Below are 21,968 nucleotides of genomic sequence, written 5' to 3' on the forward strand. Positions count from 1 at the left end.
GGCGGCGGGGTCCAGGAGCGGCGGGATAGGGGTTAATACATTTATTTAGTGGCGGCGAGGTCCAGGAGTGGCGGGATAGGGGTTAATAACTTTAGTTGCGGCGGGGTCGGGGAGCAGCGGAATAGGGGTTAATAACTTTATTTAGTTGCGGCGGGGTCGGGGAGCGGCGGAATAGGGGTTAAAAATTTTATGTAGGTTTGCGGCAATGTTGGGGCAGCAGATTAGGGGTGTTTAGACTCAGGGCTTATGCTAGGGTGTTAGGTGTAAGCGTAACTGTTTTTCTACCATAGAAATCAATGGGATATCTGGCAGTATCGAACATAAGCTTTCGCTGCTTTCAGACTCTCTCAGACATTGATTCCTATGGCATCCGCGGCCTCCAGGGTGGCAGATTGAAAACCAGATACGCTGGGCCGGTATAGCCGCGAGCGTTAACTATTTGATAACTTTGAAAAAGTGTCAGATAGTGCCGAATGTGTATTCAGAACATCTGTAATGACGTAAGTATCGATCTGCGTCGGATTGAGACCGGCGGATCGTATGTTACGTCACAAATTTCAAATTTTGACATTCTGTAGGCTTTGATAACTAGGTCGAATCAAGCTTGCCACAATTACGCTGCTGAATTCCAGCGTATTTGCGGTTGACGGCTTGATAAATATCCCCCAATGTGTCTATATATTGGGCCACTGGTTGTAAGATGGATCCCCTGGCTGAGACTATAGGTCTACCAGGGGGATTGTGCAAAGATTTATAAATTTTTGGAATCGTGTATAGAATAGGAGTTACAGGACTTTCTGAAGTACAGAAGTCTTTAATCTGTTCACTTATATAACCCTGTGTAAAACCCAACACAATAATGTTGTCAATCTCATTTTTATAAGGAAATGTAGGGTCAAATGTTAATCTTTTATATGTCAATCTATCTGATAGTTGTTGGACAATATCCTCTCTATAGTCCGCATAGTCCACGAGGACTATGGCCCTTCCATTATCCGCTGGCCCAATGACCAGTGTAGGATCCATTTGCAATGTTTTAATTGCCATCTATTCGTCTATATTAAGATTATTCTTCCATTTCGAGTCAAAACGTTCTGTTTCCATATCCTGTGTGATTAATCTAATAAAAGTTTTAATCATGGGATTGCAATTGAAAGGTTTAAAGCTGCTAGGTTTTTTACATTTGGTGAAAGAGTTACTAGGAGGGACAATGTGATGTTGGAAATGTTCCTTGATTTTAAGTAATCTTTGGAATTGAAAAATATCAATCTTGAGGTCTAATTCTGAAATGCCTTGACTAGGCACAAATGATAGACCTTAATTTAATAGTCTATTCTCTTCTCTGCTGATCTTAGAATATAAGAACTCAGATTGATGACGATATTCTCTACCGTCCCCTGTGTGGTGGTCTGGGTCTTGAATTTCGCCCTCCTGATATGGGGCCTAGTATGTTTCCCCCTCTGGACCTTGTGGTGACCCCTAAAAAATTGGGTGACCTAAATTGTCATTGATGTTGTGCATGATGTTCTGTGTATTGAGAGGTATGGGTGGAGTAAAGAATTCTGTATGTGTAGATAGATCCCTATCTGTGTCTGACGATTCTGCTCCGCTTGTATCAACAGTGTCAAACCTTACCCTGTGTTGGTACTGTCTTCTCCTTGGTTGATTAGATTGTGTGGTACTCAACCATTTATAGACTCTCCCTTTCTCATAATCTGAATTGACTGTGTCTATCTTTTTATCTTTAAATGCAATTAGATCACTCTTATATTTGTCAATTGTTGATCAATTGATCTTTAACATGTTTAATATGAAGATATTTCATAGTCATTTTGACTATAAGTTGAAGAATACATTGAAAATCTTGTTCAAAAGGTAAGAGAAATATAATATGCTTCACTGTAAGTTACTACACAGCATTGAACAATTGATATGAAGACTTAGATCCAATTATTCACTTTGTACGGTTGCTATGACAACACATCACGAATGAGGCTGCAGACCATTTTTTGCCATCATGATAATGATCTGGTTACTATTTTAAATGATCTTTAACATGTTTAATATGAAGATATTTCTTAGTCATTTTGACTATAATTTGATGAATTTTCATCACTGTTTTTAGTATGAATTGATATTATTCGTAACCGGAAGTGAGGTCACTTCCGGTTTCAGTGGAATGCATGGCGTGCGTTCCGCTGGCGATACACAGAGGTATGAGTTTTTTGTTCACAGCTAGTTTGTATGATTATTTCACACTTTGTACACTATTTAAGAGTGGTATTTCACAATATTTGTTATTCTGATGAAGGGGACGTGCTGATCCCCGAAACGTCAAACAAATTGCTTTGACTTGTTGAAATGAAGTCCTGAGAGTGCATTTGTTTGCTGCATATTATTTAAATTTTTGCACCCGGGCAGCCTGCCCAGGAGGGTGGATTCACTTTGATGAGTTGGTTACATATATATATGTGTGTGTGTATATGTGTATATATGTGTATGTGTGTGTATATATATATATATATATGTGTGTGTGTGTGTGTGTGTATGTATATATATATATATATATATATATATATATATATATATATATATATATAAGATGTCCCACTAGGAATTGCACTCCATGTCAACTGCTTTGCATCTGCCAGGGTGCATATGTCAGAACATATCAATGGATCCCAAAAAAGACAGCACTCACTGGACTTATGAAAGTTAGTAGGAAAGTTTCCTTGGGACATCACATATATATATGTCTTGCAAGTTGGGGGGCCCTTCATGGATTCCTGCACCGGGGCCCTGAGACTTCTAGTTATGCCTCGGTCCACTGGCCCGTATGCATCATTACACACTCCGCTGAGTGAGTAATGCCCGTCCCTTCACTCATGTGACCAATCGTGCAAGAGAAGGGACTGTCAATCCCAGAGAGTTTGCTCTGTGATTTCTCTTTGCCACCTCAGAGGTGCCGAAGAGTGTAAGAAGCATCAGTCTAATGATGCTTTTCTCAACCCCAACTGGGTCATTTCATCAGATAAAAGCGAACCCAGTTGGGGTTGAGAAACGCATCATAACATTAAAGCTATTATATTTATGAAGTTGTCTGTGTTGTGCTACTTCAACACCAATAGAACAACACACCAAAAACTTTTACCTTTTGTAACAATTGAAGTCCAGACACTAGGAGGTGTATATCAAGCTGGAACCGGGAAAAGAACCTTAGGAGCTTGGTTTCCACAGTGTACTAGCCACTGTTAAGTGCTAGCAAGCTTTCACGCATTGGTCATAGCACAGTGCCACACCATCTGGTAAGCATATTACTTACTTTCATCTATACCTGCATTTCCAGACGGTTTCACGCTATTGTGGCGCCCTCTCTCTACCCTTTGTATTCTAAATATATAAAATGTTGGAGATCTAGGGCTATATTACGTGTGGAGTGCTATTGTTTGCACGCACGCAATATTACTTTTTCATTGCCATTTTGCTTGAGCGCAATCGCAATTTATTCTAGAATTATTACTGCAACTTTCGAGTTCTGGTTAACTGTTACGGGAGTCAAAAAACACATTAAAATTACATTGCAAAGTACAGTTACATTCATAATAACACTATCTGATACAAATTATTAATATATATATATATATATATATATATATATATATATATATAGATGTGCGGTGACTTCAGAGGCTGGTGAGGCAGTGGCTAGCAATCGGATACGCCTTCATTCTTTAGATATCCTTTATTGAAGAAATAGCAATGCACATGGGCGAGCCAATCGCATGAGGTATCTATATGCAGCCACCAATCAGTATCTACTGAGCATATTTAGATATGATTTTCAACAAAGGATATCAGATTTTCTTCATTATTTTGCTATCCTTTGTTGAAAAGCATATCTAAATATGTTTACTAGCTACTGAGCATATTTAGATATGCTTTTCAACAAAGGATATCAAAAGAATGAAGAAAATCAGATATCCTTTGTTGAAAATCATATCTAAATACGCTCAGTAGCTAATGAGCATATTTAGATCTGATTTTCAACAAACATACCATAGCATAGCAACTTGCAAGTTTTGCTTAATAAATGTATTTTGTGTATGACCTGTTCAGTGTTGTAAGTTACATTTATTAAGCAAATAAGCACAAAATCACAAAATGGCTGCTCATTAAAATATATTTCTTATTTTAATATATTTAGTAATAGTAAGTTACACAATACTGACCTTGTCTAACACAAAATAGATTTATTAAGCAAATAAGCACAGCACTAAATCACAACTTTCACAAGATGGCTGCTCATTAAAATATATTTATTAAGCTGCCAGAGAAGTTGGGAAGTGGAACATAGATAGCATAGCCAGCAACTTGCAAGTTTTGCTTAATAAATGTATTTTGTGTATGACCTGGTCAGTGTTGTAAGTACTTACAACACTGACCGGGTCATACACAAAATACATTTACTAAGCAAATAAGCAGAGAAGAGGATCAGACTGCGTCACAAGTTCCTAGTTCCAACACACACAGGCACTTCAAATTTAAGCAGAGGAGGGGCATCCACTACCCGGTCCCGTATTAACTTACAAGTACAAGTTACAACCCCAAGCCTCACAATAAAAAATATATAATTATCATGATATTACAGGCTGTACTGCATGATCATCACACTATCACACGGCATGGCTTGTCATTCTGATGATGACTTACTTGTGTGACAGTGTGACGGACTGTGTGCACTTGGACGCGGGCTCCTTCCTTCAGGTGAGGTCACAGGTGACAGCCGACAGGTCACGGTCAGGCAGGACCAGGGCAGGGGCCGGGCAGCAGCTGCGATATGCGGTGCGACGTGTGAGTCTCTATAGATCAGGCAGCCTCCTCCTCCACTCCACGCTACTTGGCTCAGGCTGAGGTGTCACTGTCAGGCAGGAATGAGTGGCACTGGCTGTTGTTTCCGCCGCCGCCGCGCTGCTCCTTCCTTGCGCATGCGCAGACACTCAGTCAGTAGTGAGTGCACTGTAAGGCTAAGCAGAGCCAGGGAGTCAACACCGGTGTTGATTGGATGAGCCGGTCTCCCAGGGAACAGTCGAGGCCTCATGAGAGATGCCTCATATAGCAATTTTGTCAGCCACGCTGCTCCTGCAAATCTCCACCGGGTGATGCTGCAGAGCAGCTAGATATAAAAATACACTACAAATATTGCGCAATAGAGAAACACCAGAACCCAGTGCCTCTCTATTGCGCAATATTACAGTTTGACATGTAAAAAAAAAAAAAAAAATTTAACTTTTTTTTTTTTAATAAAATTCTCTATTTGTTTTTCTTTTGGCCAAAATGGCAGGTGCGGCACTGCCTCACCTGCCTCCAATGAGTGCACGTCACATATATATATATATATATATATATATATATATATATATATATAGTAGAGTATATCACTATTTAAGTAAATAAATGAATAAATTAATTATTTGAATAGACAAAAGAGAGTATCTCTAATCCTAAAACACATATCAAATATGCTATTAAACATATAAGTGAGCTATCTGTCAACCCCAATGGAATTCTCAGTGAGATAATGCATCCACACTAGCAGCTGAATACAAGAAAACCACAAACACTGAATACTTTTCCCAGATATTCCTTACAATTAAAAATACAAACAAATGTGTGGAAGCCGTATAAAGCACTCTATATAGAATCACAAAGGCACTAAGAAGACTGGCATATACTACACCATGGGTATACAATAGAGGTTTAAAACAGAGATATAAAATGAACGGATCCAAAGCAATACAGAAAAATATGCAGTGATATGTGTTGCAGGACCCTAAACGTATGTATAGAAAGAAATAAACAGTCTAATATAAAATCACATATGATATCACATATGATAAAATGCTAACGTAATGCAAAAACAGGCGTAATATAAAAATAGATGTGACAAATGTCCTTGGGAGTAATATAAATTCACTTTATTCTTGAATATATTGTCATCCAATAGATCCCCTTAGGGTATGTACTCACAAGATCCAACCTTAATCTCTATGAGGTAAATTCCAAGCGTAAATCCAGTCAGTTTCTAAAGACAGATCCCTCCTCTTATTCTGTATCCACTGGATGTGTCTCCCTTCGTTCCCTCAGATGTAATGTATGTCAGGGGTACTGTATATCCATGCACATTTTATTTAGTATTCAGTCATATTTTTCCTCTTCGTGTTGCTGTTTTCTCCACCTAAAAAACTAGGGGCAACAACACAAAGAGGAAAAATACAAAGAGGAAAAAATACATATTGGAGTATGTTCCCCCATTATCTCTGGGAGGAGACAGGCTAATGAAACTTCGCCAAAGGGAAACGTTTTGGATACTTTTTTTTTATACACTTATACCCTATGGCCTCAATAAAGATATTGATGTGGTAGCTTTTTTATAAAATCTTCCCTTTCTCTCTTTTTTTGTATCTGTATTTATATTTAGATTTCTATTTCTGACATTCTGTGTATACTCATGTAAAGTGTATTCATTTTTAGATTATGGTCTTCAAAAAATGTTTTTTAGATATTTTTTTATAGACTAGGTTTTAAATATTTGCATATCCCCCTATATCCTAGTACATATTTTATCATCTCTAGACAGAGAAAGTGTTTTAGCTTAGGGATATACTATTTACAATTTATAATAATTTTTTATATATTTTTTATGTGTATTTTTTAAACATGTTTATCGGTAATACATATATACATGTTTAGTACATTGAAAAACATTCTATAATATGGTCAAATTTAGAAAGAAGGTTTCTTGTCAAAGAGGAGCCTTTTTTCCTATTTCAGCAGGAACGTTAATAAGAACTGTTGTTTTAATGTGTCTTTTTTGTACATTGGTTAAGGCCCTAGACATGCACCCTATAACATGGAGCCCAGGGCCTTTAAGGTTGTTTGACATCATTATCCTTCCTCCAACCGCAAGCTAGAATCGGGTGCCTGGAAAGAAACGCAAATTCAGGTTAATATTTAAAGCCTTATGGGATGCCTTTATACAATTACTCTGATGAAGACTTTGATCTTCGAAACGCGTAAGGTTTTCGTGGTGGGCATCCCAGTTCTTACCTTGCGAGTTTCAGACGGAGGTTCTGCTCAAGCGGTATCCTTACCTGATTGTGATTGAGGTTACCTGACGTAAGGAGCCATTTGTTGTATCCTTTTGTTTCTACTCTGTAATAAAACGGTATCACACTATTTGTGTTTCCTCTGTATTTCCCAGTAACACTGGTGGGGAGTACGTGCAGCATACGATTCAAGCAAATAAATAGTTCTACATTCTACGTTCTGGTAGAGGAGTTCTACTTCGGAGGTACAGCCTGTGGTGGTGTGGCAGTGCTGTGATGGGCCCACAATTAATAATGGCTTCCAGGTGACATAGTTTTACCGACAGACTCCTACTTGCTGCATAAGATTGAGGTTCAAGCTTGTAAGTACAACTGACCAGAAGGGGAGGAAATTTGATACCTATCTGTGTGACTTTCTATTATCCTACGAGGGACTACATCTGACCGCATAAGATTTACACACTAAACACAGACTGAAATATCAGTATCACAGTGGACATTCTGGGAACCTGTGGGCTGAGAGATATATGCATGCATCTCTTTCCGCTCCCCCTAGATTGCTGTGTCCACCTTTTTGCTTATAAGTCTATTATTATTGTTGTGTTTTTGGCGTACTCTGTCCTTTATTACCATAAGGTTTTGATTTATAGCAATCAGATTTATTGTTTTAGACACATTGTGTAATATTCCTGGTCAGTGAGAGTATCCACAATAGTAACACACAGTTACTTGGAGGGTGTATTGATACACTCTATCAAATCCTTTTAATTTTTTGTATGACAGTAACCAGCTTTGCGCTAGACCCATTCTCTGTGTATCTTTTTTCTTGTGCATTTTATGCTCTTCGTTCACTGAAGGTTGGATTGCCTTCAGTGGGTGTCTAATAGCTGCATTGTCTGGATACTGCCAATACATCTAGTATATATATATATATGTGTGTGTGTGTGTGTGCATGTGTAATTTTATCTACATTTTGCTGGGATGCTGAATCCATATTTTCGGTGGTTTTGTGTAACCAGCGGTTATCTTTACATGGATAACATATCATGTATGTGGCCGTTGATAATATATAATTTACATATCATTTTCATTAAATATCTTTCTTCTGAAATAAGATAAAATTGCATTTGAAAAGAGAGGATTAACCCTAAGTCATTTCCTGTTAATGACAGGGCAGTTATTTGCATCAATATTACATGTATTGTCTAAATTTTGATATGATTTTGACAAATTGTGTCTTAACTTCTAGCCACGCTATAATCAGAAGGACAGCAAAGTTTGCTTAAGTAATAGAAAGGAGTTCAGTATCAATCCAAATTGCTGTGTACATGTCAGGTACTATTAAATCAGCACTTATATAGAACAAAGCATTGGAAGCGAGCCAAGTAAAGAAAATGATTCACCAAAATGTTATGGTCATATGATCTTTGCCTTTTGAGCATTTAGGGCCAGATTACAAGTGGAGCGCTAAATATCGCTTTTGTGCGCTGGTATTACAAGTTCATAGGAATAAATACTTCACAAAATCCATGAATAAGAACAAAAAGGGGGAAGATATGAGTAGAGAACATTTAGAAATTCTACCACTCCATTGTTCCTTACTGGGATCAATAGCTACCATCGGGTGATTTCGAAAATAATATCCAAACATTGGTCTATCCTATGTGATGACCCTCATCTTAAAGACCTTATTATATCCAAACCACAGTGGTTTTTAAAAGAGCCCCTACAATCAAAAGTAAATTAGCACTGAGCAAAGTAGTTAGAGATAAATTATGCATTAACAAGTATACTGGTGCTAAAAATAAAGGAACTTTTTAAGATAATTTTAAACCACAATGTGGAGTATTCAAATGTCATAAATCCAGGTGTAGTATGTGCAGGTGTGTTAAAAATGGTACAAAAACTTTTCAGTCCTTCATCACAGGGGAACAATATAACATTAAAAAATGCCTCACATGTGAATCCACTTTCGTTATATATTTGATAGAGTGTATTTGTGGGGTACAGTACATAGGGCGCACAAGTCGCAAAATCAAGAGACGTTGGAGTTAACATATACAGAATATTAAAAATAAATTTCTAAAACACAGTGGCCTCTAGTTATGAAGCCGTCTACTTAGCTACATTCGCCGGCCCAATACTCTCGCCTAAGCTCACCTACCATCGCCGCCGCGGACCTTACGTTCGCCAAAGTTATCAAAAAAGCTGTCAAGAAGCCGCGCACCAAGTACGGAGCGATGAGCAGCGGACTGTTGTTAACTAACAGTTCTCGATCTCGCTGCTCATCGGCTTCTTCGCAGCTTTTTTTATAGCCTGTCACTAAGCACCCACACTAAACTACACTGTTTTAGCCCCTAAACGGAAGCTCCCGGAGCCCCCCACAACTAAATAAAGTTATTACCCCCTAAACCGCTGCCCCTGGATCCCGCCCAACTATAATAAATGTATTAACCCCTAAACCGCCGCTCCCGGACCCCGCCGCCACCTACATCATACCTATTAACCCCTATCCTGCCCCCCACTACACCGCCGCCACCTATATTCAAGTTATTAACCCCTATCCTGTGGATCCCGGACCCCGCCGCAAATAAATAAATTGTTTAACCCCTAAACCGCCGCACCCAGAGCCCACCGCCACCTATATTAAAGTTATTAACCCCTATCCTGCCCCCCACTACACCGCCGCAACGTACATTAAACTCATTAACCTCTAAACTGCCGCTCCCGGACCCCGCCGCCACCTATATTAAACTTATTAAACCCTAAACCTAAGTCTAATACTAACACCCCCCTAACTTTAATATTATTTTAATAAATCTAAATAAAACTTACTATTATTAACTAAATTATGCCTATTTAAAACAAAATACTTACCTGTAAAATAAACCCTAAGATAGCTACAATATAACTAATAATTATATTGTAGCTTTTTTAGGATTTATTTTTATTTTACAGGCAACTTTATATTTATTTTAACTAGGTACAATAGTTATTAACTATTTAATAGCTACATAGTTAAAATACTTACAAAATTACCTGTAAAATAAATCCTAACCTAAGTTACAATTAAACCTAACACTACACTATCATTAAATAAATTAAATAAATTACCTACAATTACCTAAAATTAAATTAAATTAAATAAACTAAACTATAGTACAAAAACAAACAAACAAACACTAAATTACAGAAAATAAAAAAGAATTACAAGAGGTTTAAACTAATTACACCTAATCTAAGCCCCCTAATAAAATAATAAAGCCCCCCAAAATAAAAAAATGCCCTACCCTATTCTAAATTACCAAGTAACCAGCTCTTTTACCAGCCCTTAAAAGGGCTTTTTGTGGGGCATTGCCCCAAAGTAATCAGCTCTTTTACCTGTAAAAAAAAATACAACCCCCCCAACATTAATCCTATCAGCCAATCGGAATTCGAGGGATGCCATCTTGGATGACGTCCCTTAAAGGAACCTTCATTTGTCGTTCAGTCGTCGGTTGAAGAGGATGGCTCCGCGTCGGCTCCTTTGAAGATGGCTCAGCTCCGGATGTATAAAGCTTGAAAACGCGGCCTGGATGAAGGACCTCCTCTGCGCACCTTGGAAGAAGATTTCGCCCAGTTTGGTGAAGATGGCTCAAGGTAGGATGATCTTCAGGGGGTTAGCGTTAGGTTTTTTAAGGGGGGTTTGGGTGGGTTAGAGAAGGGGTATGTGGGTGGTGGGTTTTAATGTTGGGGGGGTTGTATTTTTTTACAGGTAAAAGAGCTGATTACTTTGGGGTAATGCCCCGCAAAAAGCCCTTTTAAGGGCTGGTAAAAGAGCTGGTTACTTGGTAATTTAGAATAGGGTAGGGCATTTTTTTATTTTGGGGGGCTTTATTATTTTATTAGGGGGCTTAGATTTGGTGTAATTAGTTTAAACTTCTTGTAATTCTTTTTTATTTTCTGTAATTTAGTGTTTTTTTTTTGTACTATACAGGGAGTGCAGAATTATTAGGCAAGTTGTATTTTTGAGGATTAATTTTATTATTGAACAACAACCATGTTCTCAATGAACCCAAAAAACTCATTAATATCAAAGCTGAATAGTTTTGGAAGTAGTTTTTAGTTTGTTTTTAGTTATAGCTATATTAGGGGGATATCTGTGTGTGCAGGTGACTATTACTGTGCATAATTATTAGGGAACTTAACAAAAACAAATATATACCCATTTCAATTATTTATTTTTACCAGTGAAACCAATATAACATCTCAACATTCACAAATATACATTTCTGACATTCAAAAACAAAACAAAAACAAATCAGTGACCAATATAGCCACCTTTCTTTGCAAGGACACTCAAAAGCCTGCCATCCATGGATTCTGTCAGTGTTTTGATCTGTTCACCATCAACATTGCGTGCAGCAGCAACCACAGCCTCCAGACACTGTTCAGAGAGGTGTACTGTTTTCCCTCCTTGTAAATCTCACATTTGATGATGGACCACAGGTTCTCAATGGGGTTCAGATCAGGTGAACAAGGAGGCCATGTCATTAGATTTTCTTCTTTTATACCCTTTCTTGCCAGCCACGCTGTGGAGTACTTGGACGCGTGTGATGGAGCATTGTCCTGCATGAAAATCATGTTTTTCTTGAAGGATGCAGACTTCTTCCTGTACCACTGCTTGAAGAAGGTGTCTTCCAGAAACTGGCAGTAGGACTGGGAGTTGAGCTTGACTCCATCCTCAACCCGAAAAGGCCCCACAAGCTCATCTTTGATGATACCAGCCCAAACCAGTACTCCACCTCCACCTTGCTGGCGTCTGAGTCAGACTGGAGCTCTCTGCCCTTTACCAATCCAGCCATGGGCCCATCCATCTGGCCCATTAAGACTCACTCTCATTTCATCAGTCCATAAAACCTTAGAAAAATCAGTCTTGAGATATTTCTTTGCCCAGTCTTGACGTTTCAGCTTGTGTGTCTTGTTCAGTGGTGGTCGTCTTTCAGCCTTTCTTACCTTGGCCATGTCTCTGAGTATTGCACACCTTGTGCTTTTGGGCACTCCAGTGATATTGCAGCTCTGAAATATGGCCAAACTGGTGGCAAGTGACATCTTGGCAACTGCACGCTTGACTTTTCTCAGTTCATGGGCAGTTATTTTGCGCCTTGGTTTTTCCACACGCTTCTTGCGACCCTGTTGACTATTTTGAATGAAACGCTTGATTGTTCGATGATCACGCTTCAGAAGCTTTGCAATTTTAAGAGTGCTGCATCCCTCTGCAAGATATCTCACTATTTTTTACTTTTCTGAGCCTGTCAAGTCCTTCTTTTGACCCATTTTGCCAAAGGAAAGGAAGTTGCCTAATAATTATGCACACCTGATATAGGGTGTTGATGTCATTAGACCACACCCCTTCTCATTACAGAGATGCACATCACATAATATGCTTAATTGGTAGTAGGCTTTCGAGCCTATACAGCTTGGAGTAAGACAACATGCATAAAGAGGATGATGTGGTCAAAATACTCATTTGCCTAATAATTCTGCACTCCCTGTAGTTTAGTTTATTTAATTTAATTTAATTTTAGGTAATTGTAGGTAATTTATTTAATTTATTTAATGATAGTGTTAGGTTTAATTGTAACTTAGGTTAGGATTTATTTTACAGGTAATTTTGTACTTATTTTAGCAAGGTAGTTATTAAATAGTTAATAACTATTTAATAACTATTGTACCTAGTTAAAATAAATACAAAGCTGCCTGTAAAATAAAAATAAATCCTAAAATAGCTACAATATAATTATTAGTTATATTGTAGCTATCTTAGGGTTTATTTTACAGGTAAGTATTTAGTTTTAAATAGGATTAATTTAGTTAATACGAGTAATATTATTTAGATTTATCAAAATAATATTTAAGTTAGGGGGGGTTAGGGTTAGTGTTAGACTTAGGTTTAGGGGTTAATAATTTTAATATAGGTGGCGGCGGGGTCTAGGAGCGGCGGTTTAGCGGTTAAACAATTGATTTAGTTGTGGCGGGGTCCGGGATCCGCAGGATAGGGGTTAATAAGTTTATGTAGGTGGCGGCGGTATAGGGGGCGGCAGATTAGGGGTTAATATGTATAATGTAGGTAGCGGTGGAGTCAGGGAGTGGCGGTTTAGGGGTTAACATGTTTAATATAGTTGCGGCGGGGTCCGGGAGCGGCGGTTTAGGGGGTAATAAATTTATTTTGTTGCGGCGGTGTAGGGGAGGGACAGATTAGGGGTGTTTAGACTCGGGTACATGTTAGGGTGTTAGGTGCAGACGTTTCCCATAGGAATCAATGGGATATCGGGCAGCAGCGAACATGAGCTTTTGCTATGGTCAGACTCCCATTGATTCCTATGGGATCCGCCACCTCCAGGGCGGCGGATTGAAATCCAGGTATGCTGGCCCAGAATAGTGGCGAGTGTACCTGGTAGTAGTTCGATAACTACCAAAAGTAGTCAGATTGTGCCATCTGTAGTGACGTAACCATCGATCTGTGTCGGACTGAGTCCGGCGGATCGAAGCTTACGTCACTATAGTCTACTTTTGCAGGGCAGTAGGGGTTGATAACTAAGGCGAATTAGCCTCGCCACAAATACGCTGCGGAATTCCATCGTATTTGTGGTTGACGGCTTGATAACTAGAGGCCAGTGTATCTCGACACTTCTCTTATACTCAGAAAGGTAGTTCTAAAACACTTTCCATTATACCCATCGAACAAATATCCAGAAATACTCTTAATCCCTTATTACGACTTAGACGTAGAGAAATCGACTGGATCTACAAATTTCATTCTTTGATTCCAGAGGGTTTAAATGAATGTGTGGATCTGGCGGATTTTGACCTTTAATATCTAACATTCTGTCAATATGATTTGTGTTAACAATCACTTTTCCTTTTAAAATGACATATGTTATCGATGTTTCCCCACTTGTCTTAGTGACACCCTTAAGGGGGTACCTATCTCATGAATTTGTTTGCACTTATTATACATTTTTGGGGTCTCATATATCATTTATTTCCCAAATATCCATATATGGTAATAGTGTTTTATCACATTTCACATTAGACATGTTTCGGTCATGTATGTAGTTGTCAATGTATTTGTAACCACTGTCTTCTCACTCTTTTGGAGACATTTAGAAAAAGACACACCCCCTCTTATCTATTAATTATATTTTATTTTTATGTATCCAAATATAGACACATATCACTAGTGTTAGGTCTATTGATTATCACTTTGTTTCATTGATCTATAGCGTTGATAACAATACTGCCTCATGTTTTTTTCTATTTTTTTCCCTCAGATCACTTACTGTCCGACCTGATGGATGAGGTATATGAATGATTTAACCAATAGGTTAAGAATACATATGAAAAAGGGTGTAACCACTCACATGGGCATCTCACGCCCCCCTTCTCATAGCATCCTATAACATACACACAATGTTTATTCGTTCCAGTATTTCTATCCTCTTACTATTACGTTAGTTGGGGTGGGGCTTCTGATGACGTACATGAGGAGATATCCTATTGAAGTTGGCCATACAGACACTTTCACGGCCCCCCTGTTCATAGTGTCCCATAATAGATATAGCATTTTTTCTTGTTCCGGTATCTGTATCATTCACTAAATACCATATCAGTGGGGGCTGGATGTTTTGATGACACACATGAGGAGCTACCCTATCACAGTCAGTCACATGTACACACCTATGTCCCCCTCCTTTGGTTTTGTCTTACCATGTCCTTTTTTAACCAGTTAGCTGTTGCTCATTTTTTTTTACATTGATATTCTCCAACAGTTTTCTAGTTTCTCATGAATAAGACATAATCACATGCTGCATATATTTATTTTACAATGTCTCTTTAACTTATGAGCATCTTTTGGTTTTGCGATCTGGAGTGCATATGTCAAACCCACTGTTTTTTTGGACTGATTATGTCTGGTGAATCCTCTCAAACATATAGAGAAGCTTGATCAGTTGGTAAAGGTGCCATTTTTGAAACATTTGTATACACAATATTGTAACGTTATTATAATAAGATGTTACATAGTATATACACTTGGGTTACACTAATAATGATTTATTCATTGTGTTTAGGTGTTGTTCAATTGTATTTCATTTGGCATTGTTTTTAACATTGGTTTTAACATATGTATTCTTTGTTGTTATTGGTTTCCATGACACCGTTGATTGGTTCACACCCACCCACAGGTGTTGTTCATTGTTATGAATATTTTTTTGGTTATATATAGCAGGTGAATTGTTACTATGTTATTAAGCCTGATGAGACAGCTATGTATTAGCTGAGAAACACGTTGCTGTTTTTATATTTTTATTAAAGTAAGCTTTGATCTCACCACTTACTGTCAAACAATGATTCACCTACCCCTTAATGGTTACACAAATACTTTGAATACGTGTTCCTGGATCCACCTCACTGCTGTTGGAGTTTGCGGGAGGCCAGTCTGCTGGATGACTGTTTGATTCCAGTATGCATTACAAGCACCAAGAGGGGTGCTTCCTTACATGTGAGTAAAACATTTAATGCACTTTACCATGAGTATATGCAATACTAGGCCATGTAGCTCTTCTTTTTCTTTTCATCTTTCACAGATCATTGTTTTTTGGATTGTGACCTACGTTCTCCCCTCAGATAGCATCCTGGACCTGGACTGTTCCTTTTGCTTTGGATTATTTTGGAACTCACCCTATATCTGATATATGGGACTTTAGTTGCTATTATACATTTTTATTAACTTTTGTATAACACTTCTTTGATTTTTATTTGTATAGGGTTCTACGATCCCCTACTGTTCATTTTGATACCAATGGTTTAGAGACGTCTTTTTTCTATATTTATAGATTTCTTAAAATTGACCTAGGGCGCCCCCTATATAAATGTTTTCTTGTATCCTAATGTATGCCTGTAAGAACAGTCCTCGGGACAAAGCAGCTGAAAGCTCCTGCTCAGCTGGATGTGGGACAGGCGTGCAGCTCAAGCCGGCAAGCGCCTCACGCTACTGTACACAACCAGTCGGCGTAGTTTTGTGTGCGTGGCCTGACGCGTTTCACAGGGCAACTCCCTACTTTCTCAGAGGCTTCGCCCACTCTTGTGATTGCCTCCCTTTTTTATAGCAGATGCATATTTTTGCTTACAGCATGGGTGTCAAACCCAAGGAGGAACTCTAAAAAAATAAAATTGCTAGCGCAAGGCACTTGTGTTACAGCTTTACGCCTGCTCAGTGATGTTTAAAAAAAAAGGAGTTCCTCCTTGAGTTTGACACCTTTACTTCTAATATTGTAATTAATATAGAGCACGTTTGGTACAGTGCAGGTGCGATATTAGAAGTAAAACATATTCAGTACAGTGTGAAGCTATAGCAGTTATTAAAATACAAAATTAAAAAAGCTGACCATTTAAAAAAAACTTGTTTTACTGCAACTACTGTGTTCTATGGTATATCCCATACACAAAATCTTATTCCTAAAAAGAAAAAAACATGCCAAAAGTTAACAAACTTTTATTTAAATCATGAAAAGGCTGTAAATAATATTATTATAGTATTTTACAGTATAATAGATGTATAAAAGTAAGAAACTACATACACGTACAATATATCCACCCCCCCCCCAGCTCCTATAACTTTACTATTAAAGGGACAGTCTAGTCAAAATTAAATGTTCATGATTCAGGTAGGCATACAATTTTAAACAACTTTTCAGTATACTTTTATCATCATTGAAAGCTAAACCTAGGTAGACTCATATGCTAATTTATAAGCCCTTGAAGGCCACCTCTTATCTCAGTGCTTTTTGACAGTTTTTACAGCACTAGTTCATGTGTCCCATATTAACAACATTATCCTCACTCCCATTGAGTTACCTAGGAGCCATCATTATTGGCTAAAAGGCAAGTCTGTCAAAAGAAATGAAATAAGGGCACAGTCTGCAGAGACATAGATACAAGGTAATCACATAGGTAAAAAGTATGTTAACCCCTTAATCCAATATAAAGTATATATACTTTGCGGTGCTTTGCTTATCGTACCGCACAACTCATAAATATGTTGGAGCTGCAGAAAGCTCCAGCAGTCTTGACTGTTAAGTTACAGCTGCAAGCTTGAGTTCCTGAGCTCCAGGCATCTGCCTGCATATGGAAAGGAGCCAGATCGGTGCTCCGGTTCCTTATGAAGGTAGATGCCAGATCATTATAGACGGTGACATACACAGTAACGATCATCTGCTGGTGCCCGTGGGATGTGTGGGAGTGAATCTGGGAGGTGGGTGAGCACTCCAGCAGTGGAGGGGGAGGGAGGGGAGGGGAGGGGAAGGGAGTGGGAGGGCCCTACACAGCAGAAAAAAATAAAAGGAGAGGGAGGGATGGGGAGCTACACTACAGAAGAAAGGTGGGATGGGGGATCTCTAAATAATGATCGACGGAGGGGGGGAGATGGGGGAACACTTCACTACAGAAAATAACAAGACAGCTACCAGTACTTAAAGGAACACCTTTACTGCCGGGAATAATTGAAGTATGGTGCGCAGTTGCAATTAGTGGCATTCTAATTACCAAAAAGCAATGGCAAAGGCATGAACTGTATGCCTGCTATTTCGTAACAAAGGTGATCACAGAGATGTTTTTACAATAATTTGTATCATGATTGCACAAGCGGTATGTAAATAATTTCAGTGAGAAAACCAAAGGTTGTATATGTTAATGGAACATTATACACTAGATATTTATTTGCATAAATGTTTTGTAGATGATACATTTATATAGCCCAGCCTAGGGTTTTTTTTTTTAAATGTATAGTTTTGCTTATTTTTAAATAACATTGCTATGATTTTTAGACTCCTAACCAAGCCCCAAAGTTTTAGGAGAATACTGATGTATACCTACTCCAGCTTGCTCCTGTTTGTGTAAAAGGTTTTTTCATATGCAAAGGAATTGGGAGGGGGAGTGTCTTCTATTTCCCACTTGCAGTGGGTGTTCCAGCTACCTATTTAACAGAGCTAAACTGGGAGCTTCTAAGTAAGTTTTTAAACGGTTTTATACTGGATTTTCAGATCTGTTTCTGTGCATATTCGCCTAGATTTCTGCGTTAGCCGTCAAAACCAGCGTTAGGGGGTCCTAACGCTGGTTTTGGCTGTCCGTTGGTAATTAGAGTCAGTCAGGAAAGGGTCTAACGCTCACTTTCCAGCCGCAACTTTTCCATACCGCAGATCCCCTTACGTCAATTGCGTATCCTATCTTTTCAATGGGATCTTTCTAACGCTGGTATTTAGAGTCTTGGCTGAAGTGAGCGTTAGAAATCTAACGACAAAACTCCAGCCGCAGAAAAAAGTCAGGAGTTAAGAGCTTTCTGGGCTAACGCCGGTTCATAAAGCTCTTAACTACTGTGCTCTAAAGTACACTAACACCCATAAACTACCTATGCACCCCTAAACCGAGGCCCCCCCACATCGCGCCACTCTATTAAATTATTTTAACCCCTAATCTGACGACCGCACACCGCCGCAACCTACATTAGCCCTATGTACCCCTAATCTGCTGCCCCTAACATCGCCGACCCCTACATAATATTTATTACCCCCTAATCTGCCCCCCCCAACGTCGCTGCTACCTAACTACAATTATTAACCCCTAATCTGCCGACCGGACCTCACCACTACTATAATAAATGTATTAACCCCTAATCCGCCTCACTCCCGCCTCAAAAACCCTATAATAAATTTTATTAACCCCTAATCTGCCCTCCCTAACATCGCCGACACCTAACTTCAAGTATTAACCCCTAATCTGCCGACCGGACCTCGCCGCTACTCTAATAAATGTATTAACCCCTAAAGCTAAGTCTAACCCTAACCCTAACACCCCCCTAAGTTAAATATAATTTTATTCTAAGGAAATAAAAAATTCTTATTAAATAAATTAATCCTATTTAAAGCTAAATACTTACCTGTAAAATAAACCCTAATATAGCTACAATATAAATAATAATGATATTGTAGCTATTTTAGGATTAATATTTATTTTACAGGCAACTTTGTATTTATTTTAACCAGGTACAATAGCTATTAAATAGTTAATAACTATTTAATAGTTACCTAGTTAAAATAATTACAAAATTACCTGTAAAATAAATCCTAACCTAAGTTAAAAATTAAACCTAACACTACACTATCAATAAATTAATTAAATAAACTATCTACAATTATCTACAATTAAATCAACTAAACTAAATTATAAAAACAAACAAACACTAAATTACAAAAAAAAGCAAACACTAAATTACAAAAAATAAAAAAAGATTACAAGAATTTTAAACTAATTACACCTACTCTAAGCCCCCTAAAAAAATAAAAAAGCCCCCCAAAATAAAAAAATGCCCTACCCTATTCTAAAATAAATATTTTACAGCTCTTTTACCTTACCAGCCCTTAAAAGGGCCTTTTGCGGGGCATGCCCCAAAGAATTCTGCTCTTTTGCATTTAAATAAACATACAATACCCCCCAACATTACAACCCACCACCCACATACCCCTAATCTAACCCAAACCCCCCTTAAAAAACCTAACACTAAGCCCCTGAAGATCTTCCTACCTTGTCTTCACCACGTCGGGTGTCACCGATCCGTCCAGAAAAGGGTCCAAAGTCTTCATCCTATCCGGCAAGAAGAGATCCAGAAGAGGCTCCGAAGTCTTCATCCTATCCGGCAAGAAGAGGAGATCCGGACCGGCAAACATCTTCATCCAAGCGGCATCTTCTATCTTCTTCCATCCGGCGCGGAGCAGGACCATCTTGAAGCAGCCAATGCGGATCCATCCTCTTCTAACGATGTCCTAAGTCAGAATGAAGGTTCCTTTAAATTACGTCAGCCAAGATGGTGTCCCTCGAATTCCGATTGGCTGATAGGATTCTATCAGCCAATCGGAATTAAGGTAGGAAAAATCTGATTGGCTGATGGAATCAGCCAATCAGATTCAAGTTCAATCGGATTGGCTGATCCAATCAGCCAATCAGATTGAGCTCGCATTCTATTGGCTGTTCCGATGGATCCGCGTCGGCTGCTTCAAGATGGTCCCGCTCCGCGCTGGATGGAAGAAGATAGAAGATGCCGCTTGGATGAAGATGTTTGCCGGTCCGGATCTCCTCTTCTTGCCGGATAGGATGAAGACTTCGGAGCCTCTTCTGGACCTCTTCTTGCCGGATAGGGTGAAGACTTCGGACCCTCTTCTGGACGGATCTGTGATACCCGGCGTGGTGAAGACAAGGTAGGAAGATCTTCAGGGGCTTAGTGTTAGGTTTTTTAAGGGGGGTTTGGGTTAGATTAGGGGTATGTGGGTGGTGGGTTGTAATGTTGGGGGGGGTATTTTATGTTTTTTTTACAGGCAAAAGAGCAGAATTCTTTGGGGCATGCCCCGCAAAAGGCCCTTTTAAGGGCTGGTAAGGTAAAAGAGCTGTAAAATATTTATTTTAGAATAGGGTAGGGCATTTTTTTATTTTGGAGGGCTTTTTTATTTTTTTAGGGGGCTTAGAGTAGGTGTAATTAGTTTAAAATTCTTGTAATCTTTTTTTATTTTTTGTAATTTAGTGTTTTTTTTTTTTTGTAATTTAGTGTTTGTTTGTTTTTGTAATTTAGTTTAGTTGATTTAATTGTACATAATTGTAGATAGTTTATTTAATTAATTTATTGATAGTGTAGTGTTAGGTTTAATTTTTAACTTAGGTTAGGATTTATTTTACAGGTAATTTTGTAATTATTTTAACTAGGTAACTATTAAATAGTTATTAACTATTTAATAGCTATTGTACCTGGTTAAAATAAATACAAAGTTGCCTGTAAAATAAATATTAATCCTAAAATAGCTACAATATAATTATTATTTATATTGTAGCTATATTAGGGTTTATTTTACAGGTAAGTATTTAGCTTTAAATAGGATTAATTTATTCAATAAGAATTATTTTATTTCGTTAGAATAAAATTATATTTAATTTAGGGGGGTGTTAGTGTTAGGGTTAGACTTAGCTTTAGGGGTTAATACATTTATTAGAGTAGCGGTGAGGTCCGGTCGGCAGATTAGGGGTTAATAATTGTAGGTAGGTGGCGGCGACGTTGGGGGCGGCAGATTAGGGGTTAATAAATATAATATAGGGGTCGGCGGTGTTAGGGGCAGCAGATTAGGGGTACATAGGGATAACATAGGTTGCGGCGGTGTACGGAGCGGCAGATTAGGGGTTAAAAATAATATGCAGGGGTCAGCGATAGCGGGGTCAGCAGATTAGGGTTTAATAAGTGTAAGGTTAGGGGTGTTTAGACTCGGGGTTCATGTTAGGGTGTTAGGTGCAGACTTAGGAAGTGTTTCCCCATAGGAAACAATGGGGCTGCGTTAGGAGCTGAACGCTGCTTTTTTGCAGGTGTTAGGTTTTTCAGCTCAAACTGCCCAATTGTTTCCTATGGGGGAATCGTGCATGAGCACGTTTTTGAAGCTGGCCGCGTCCGTAAGCAATGCTGGTATTTAGAGTTGCACTGGCGGTAAATATGCCTGTACGCTCCCTTTTTGGAGCCTAACGCAGCCCTTCTGAGAACTCTAAATACCAGCATTGTTTAAAAGGTGCGGGGGAAAAAAATATGCGTAGCTAACGCACCCCTTTGGCCACAAAACTCTAAATCTAGCCGATTATTCTTTATAGTAGTGTCTATTACATGCAGTTATATGAAAATTGGTGTATACTGTCCCTTTAAAGATTTTTTTTATATGATCACATTTGTCAGTGAAATTGTGGAATGAAATTAACCAAAATGGACCTAGATCAATACCTTGGGTTGGAGTGATAACAAAA

This window comes from Bombina bombina, chromosome 2 (assembly GCF_027579735.1).
Source record: "Bombina bombina isolate aBomBom1 chromosome 2, aBomBom1.pri, whole genome shotgun sequence".
In the NCBI taxonomy this organism is placed as follows: Eukaryota; Metazoa; Chordata; class Amphibia; order Anura; family Bombinatoridae; genus Bombina; species Bombina bombina.